A 7,083-nucleotide genomic window follows, 5' to 3' on the forward strand; every position below is an offset into this window, starting at 1 on the left:
TAGTGAGTATAACATGATGCATTTTGATATACTGTCAAGCAATCCATTAACTGATCCATTAACCAATCCATTAACTGTTGCGCCACCATTTTACATTGATATTTTGCTTCATAGCAACAATTAATTCCCAAATTATTATAGATCATAAATCATTCTTATGTCCTATATTACAGGCTGCCAAAAATAGATGTATTATGCAACACATACAGTAAAAGGGAAGCTAAGAGAGAATGTATGGGGAGACGACGATGGGGAAGACTGGGAAGCACAAAGTTTTATTATGCAGCTGTTTGATGGCAGCCCCCTTTCCACTGTATCATATGTAAAACCATATAGGCTGACGTTATTATATCTGTCTCATTGTCAGCATATTCCATGAAAAGACCAACACCAGCACTGTGTTAGCTCACCTGTGAGTTTCCACCTCTGTCCGTGGTGCACATCCTACTGAAGACATGAATCTTTAAAATTGGATCGCAAATATATATTTTTAACTTTGTTAATCAGTTGTCACACTGATAAACACATTACGGAAATGTTTAGCCATTACCTATATGGCACGCCAGTGTTTTGTGGCCGATAGCAAAGATTACATAACATCCATTGTTCTGTGTGTTCCAGACCCACCCTTAAACTTGCACAGGAGTATCCCATTTACCACCAATCAATATCATCAATGTACACAGCAAATAATAATTATGCAGCTGGTGCACTGATTGGCTGGCAAATACCACAAGTATTTTTAATTAACACTGTCACTGCTAAAGGGGTCAGTTCACACCAGTCTATGCATACACACCCTGTGTTTTTTTTAATGAACATAATGAGGAAATGTTGGTCATTAATGGAATTGTCAAGTGGCAAAATGTTGAGACATAACATTAATTGGATGTGTTTTCTTAGAAACTATCTGACGTTTTACCGAGTCTTCCTGAACGCAACAAACATTATGGCTTCTTTCACGTCAATGCACCGTCATGGCGCCTGTCAACAAAACGTAAGTAGATAAGTTCAGCGTGGCGCATTTTCCAAAAGAAATGGACACATGATATATAAAAATATACATATATAAAAGTCAGTGCTCTTCAGTGGAGTTTGGAGGCCCAACGAGCAGCTTTCACAAGACCACATTCTGACAGAGACAGTGTTCATGGTGGACATGACCAGGACGCTCAGAGCTGAACCTCCAGCTCCAGACAGCTCTCTGCTTTCACATGTGACATCATTTGAAGTGAAATTAAAGTGCAAGTGGAAAGAGGTAACAGTGCATTTTCCTACTCTGCAAGAACAAGAGCTGCTATGATCTGAACATGCTGCTGCTGAGTGTGAAAAAAACTCCTTCAGACATTTGGTGAGAAGTTTCAGGACATGAAAAGGAAACAAAAGGAACTGAACATTTTATCTGTTTAATGTGGAACCAGCTGATGTACCAACAAAATCACTGAGCTGTGAAGCAACAACCTCCTGCTGAAAATGAGACTGAGACTCAGTTCTGCTTAAGACCAGCTTCAAGCATCATCATCATCATCATCTTCATCATCATCATCATCATCATGCTCATGACCATCTGACATCGAATGCCTCGCCAAAGAGAAGCGGCTCCAGTCATTGCAGAGGTTAGTGTGATATATGTGCTTAGTAATTTAGGTGCTGCCAAGGGGGGGCCAGGGGGGTCAAGGCCACCCTGATACAGCTGCTGCCGATTTAATTTCAAATGACTGTTAAGCTGCTATTGCCCAATGAGTCAACACAGTGGTGACTGACCCTGTGCCACACTGATGAAAGTACTACTGAGTACTGTAAGTATTACGGCTCCTAGAGGGTGACCCACATATGAAATAGAAAGCTAACATAACCACTGGCAAAATACTTCTGCTAATTAAATCCATGCTACCTCCGCTAAGCGTATGTCACCAGTGTTTCTGACTGTGGATTTAGAGATCTGGGGGCCTCAGGCAAGCTTTGTCTTTGCTTTGCATCCTTTCTGTAACTGGGAATGTTGGTATTGGCACTGGTGGAGGAAGTACTCAAAACTTTTTTATTTTTTTTTTTAGCTATCATCTGTTGATAGTAAAACCATTAATTCTGAAAGAGAAGCATTATCACCACAGTGTACTTTAATTCACTTAATGTCTGTCAAGGTGGACCTTTCAATTCTAATATGATGCCTGATAGTTTGATGAATAGTGTGCAACATATTTTAATTGTTAGAATTTGGGAGTTAAATCTAACACCAGTGACGTTTCTCTGTCAGATAAATGTGGTACAGTACAATGTTTTCCTCTGAAGTAGAAGTACACAGTGAGTAAGCAGTAGCTATCCGGTGCTTTGGGGGTCTTTTGTAAGTTATTTTGTAAGAGCGGTTCTTGAGAAAGCTGCACCACCAAACCATTCGGCCTGTTCTCGGAACGGGCTGAATGGTTTGGTGGTGCTGCTTGGCCTGCAGGTCTGTTTCAAATGAACTCTGCTCTAGTATTAGAGAAAAGACAAAACACCTCTCATCAAAATAGACTACTGCCCAAGCTGCAGCTGCATTTTTACGTACGTCATGGCCTCCTCTGCAGCAAAATGTGTCTTTATGTTGACTCATACAAATCTAAATATAATTTCACACAGGGAGAAACATGCAGAACTGGGACTTTCAAAAATAAAGCATACTTTAGTGGCATGATGCAGCTCAACCCAACCTGCAGAGGCAGCGGTGCAGCAAGGTGGTTTGTAGCTAGATGGGACATAAAAGTGGAACTGAAAGCTGGACGACACATCTCGAACAAAGGGTCTACCTGGTGAGTTTAATCCATCAGGGTTAATTGTAGGTTGTTCTGTTGAAATCAGGCAGCAGTGGATCTGTGGAAACTAATGGTATGACCAAGTGTGCTGCGTATCACAGGCGCCACAGCCCCTTTTAACTCTGTCCATGGATGAGGATGAAGCCTGTGCTGGATGCCTGTGTTTGTTGTTCCACTGGAAAACCCTTTTCATACTGTGGCCTGTCAACCTGGGAGAAGGAGAGCGGGAGGGAGGGTGGTTTAATACAAATTAAACACAGCCTCTTTGTTGTAAAACCACATTCGCTTTTACAACACCTTACATCACAAGAGATGACACGACAACAAGCCCATGTCCTATTTCCACCAGTTTGTCTTCATGTCACCACCATCCTTAGCTGAACCTCTCTGCTGTCAGTGACCCTGACCCCGTTTATGGCTTTCTCATCCCACTTCTCAACCCTGCCACGGTGACCTGTGTCAACAGAGCAGCAGACACACACACACACACACACACACACACACACACACACACACACACACACACACACACACACACACACACACACACACACACACACACACACACACACGCTCAATTCCCTGGAGAGGTTACTGCCCAAGACTCTGGCATTCCCTGCCAGCTTCTCAGCCGAGCACAGTGTCAAGTTCCACTATGTTTAACCCTGTGGAAGAAAAAAAACACACTGACAGCCAGAGAGAGCGAGAGAGACTAATTTATCCAAGTGGACCTCTATGAATAAGCCCACGTCTTCATGCTAGCCACCATGCTGTGCGTCAAATCACACCTAGAAGGTCACGCACAGCGGGGAGACACTCTCAAGTAAAAGCTTATGGACACATTTTCAAAATTAGAGTTACCGTCACATTAAAATTTTATAATTGCTTGACAGAATGCGAAAAGTAAGTGGTTACACCTTTTCTAATTGCTGCACTGAGTCGATTGTTAGATAAATGCTGCTTTTCAGGCTTTAGCTGTCCTTTAGTAGACAGCCCTTTGCCTGCTTTATTGGATTTAACGGCATGGCTGGAGCAGCTAATGCCGAAACTTCTCTTTGGATAATACTCTGTTAAATTGCAGTTTATTGTGTGTGTGTGTGTGTGTGTGTGTGTGTGTGTGTGTGTGTGTGTGTGTGTGTGTGTGTGTGTGTGTGTGTGTGTGTTTGTGGGGGCAGACGGGGCAGTTTTTTGAAGGGGGGGGGTCAGTAATTAAGACTCACATTTAAAGCCCAGGTTCTCGGATATGCAGTGTATTAATAGTCACACTGTTTATTCATTATTCAGTGAAATAAACAAGACTGCATCGCCTGTGGTTGTGTGGCATCTCTTTGATGTGATTTTGTGTGTCTTTGTGGCCGTTTGACGTCTCTTTGCAGTCGTTTTGCCTCTGTGGGTGGTCATTTTGGAATCGCACGCCACCCCTCGGCCCCCACCCCTGTTATGTAAGTAACGTATAAGTAGAAGTCTGTCTTCCGGAGCTGCTGCTCGTTTTGGTGAAGTTTCCTCTAGCTGGCTCAGATCACATTCTCAGTCCTAACAAGACACACTACAGTTCACCTGGCCAGCACTGAGGTCAGGTTGTGTTTACACCGAGCGGGATCAGAGAGTTTTACTCTAAGGCCATGTCCACATTTCTGCAGATAAGCTTTAAAGCTTTTTTTTTTTCCAGTTTTGGCCTGGCCATTGCTTTTGTGCTTTTTTGGAAAGCATACAGCGAAAAATCTGAAAATGCTGGTGAGGATGTCAACCTTTAACATGCAATCACTTTACATAAGATGTGGTTTGGTTCTTTTTTTTTTTTTTTTAGCATACCACAGGTGCAGATGAGAACAATGTCATTCAGACCTGTGTGGACGTGGCATAACAGACTGTAGGTGTGATCGCACCCCACGCTGTCACCTTCACCTACTTTGTCACTGTATGTTGTTAGAGGATGCTTTTTTAGGCACAAGGTGCTTCTTACCTCTAGGTGGGAGGCTGTTGACCTGTCAGCATCCTGCCGGTTATCAGAGCACACAAAGAGAGTGCGATGAGTGCAGTACAGCCAAGCACAAAATGACATGACACGGTATGACACCACACAACATAAAACGGCTCAACACAATCTAGCACGAAACAACAGAACACAATATAAACAACACAAACTGAGAAATACAGCCAACATGAAACAACACATCACATCGTGGAAGTACACAAAAGGAGCACAAACGTCAGTGAAACGCATCAGGGCTGAGTCAGAACTGGCCTGCAGTCATTACTGAAAGTGGTGGAAGCGGCAATTGGTGTCAAACGCTGTTTGCTTGCTATTTCCACATAAAGTGACATTTTCAGGGAGCGAGTTCAAGACTGAACACACATCAGTGTGGCATTTGAGGTAATTGGAAACAGGGGCACTGAGTATGTTCTGAGAGTCCGTTTGTTTTATTCCTCGCTGTAGCTGCAGCTCAGCGGTGAAGATCGACTTCTTTCCATCACTGTCAAACTGAATGGTTACCTCTTTAAAGCTGAATAGAGGTGTTTCAAACACCCTGCAGTCCACTCTTTGCCAGGTTAAACAAATACTGCATGACATTGCATTTCAAGGCCCGAAGCAAACTCTTTTCATTTTTCTGTAAATTCTGCCAATCTAAATTAAACCAAAATGAAGCCCATCTTTAGCTCAGGCTGGGCTCACTCGCACACAGCTGTGTGGCTCTTATCATCCAATCATATTCACGCAGGTGCACAGCGTGGCCATTGTAACCTGACATTTATTGCTGTTACTCTGCTGATACGCTCGTGCCAACGCTCCACCATCCCAAACTCCTTTTTTGGGCTGAGCTTTTTGTTGATTTGCAATAGCTTTATTATGTCGTGTGTTTATTAGTGGAGGATTAGATCTCTCAGCAGAATCCTTGTTTTTTCTTAGATTCTAAGATTTGGCTATTAATAGTCAATACTTTGATGTGATAATTTTTATCAAAATGAGTTGATTAGAGGTTTAGAAAAGCACGACTCAAAGTCAAAAGGACAAGCTAATAATTAAATCTACACTAACTAACTGCTCACTGCTCACTGTGGAGGACGTGCTGGCGATCCCATACTTCAAAAATACTTTGTAATCTGAAATGTGTTTAACTGAAGTCTGGTTGAAACCACGAGTCAGCTTTTTTTCTATTGGTCATTAGCTTCAGGTCAACAGGATCCAGACACGTGGTTACATAATCTGTATCTTCTTTTGTGAATGTGTGTGTACTTTAGTTTGATTGATCTGCTCATCAGAAGAATGGGAGTCCATGACATTTCATGCTGGTCACACTAATTGGGCATTTCAGATGCTGACCATGCCGTCACAATGCCCCCCGGATCAATCCGGCTGGGGAAGCTGTTCCTGCCACACAATCTAAAATTAAGACAAAACTATAGTCCAACTATAGCACTGAAATGTGAATCTCCTTTTTTGAAATGAAAGACTGACAGATTCGAATTAAAAGAGCATTCTGACAGACTATTGCAGGCAAATTATTTTGGGACTTGCTGCACCTTTTGTCTTCTTTCCACCCCGAATAACACTCCTTTCCTGAGCTAATGTTGTCATTTCTGATTATTTCCTTCTGTACCTCCTGTAGTTTAGTTTTGAGGAGGCGCAAAGACGACCGGAATGATTTTTCTTTTTCTTTTTTCAACTTCAAAAATCAAGGCTCTACACTCAAGGGCACCGCAGGAGTCTCATATCACGAATAAGGAAGTGACGGCCAAGGAGAGTGAAAGAGAGCCAAGAGAGTTCAATATGATGAAGCAGAGATGGCGAAACACACACACACACACACACACACACACACACACACACACACACACACACACACACACACACACACACACACACACACACACACAGTACACTTACACAGAACACTTTTACTTACTAATCTACTACTTAATCCTCACTGTTCATCAGGGGTTTGTATGTGAGTGTCGGGGATCTGGGATACTTCCATTTCAGCAGGTTCTAATCATTTCCATATGCCCTCTAATCATTCTGCCTCACTCCCACTCATAAGACATTTTGCAAAATGAGCACCATGAGGATGGCATGTTAATGAATGTGGGATAAACAAGCAACCAATAAACATGGGAGTCATTATTGTGAATTATTAGGCGGAATTTATGCAGTCTTTTTTTTAATGGCATGTAACCTTGAAGCTGTCCGCTCTCTCTCAATCCCCAGGTCCACACACACACACACACACACACACACACATATACATATCCACGATTTGTACACAGGGCAATGCTCCTGACAGCTTATCAGGGC

The sequence above is a fragment of the Chaetodon trifascialis genome, chromosome 13 (assembly GCF_039877785.1).
Source record: "Chaetodon trifascialis isolate fChaTrf1 chromosome 13, fChaTrf1.hap1, whole genome shotgun sequence".
Taxonomy (NCBI): Eukaryota; Metazoa; Chordata; class Actinopteri; order Chaetodontiformes; family Chaetodontidae; genus Chaetodon; species Chaetodon trifascialis.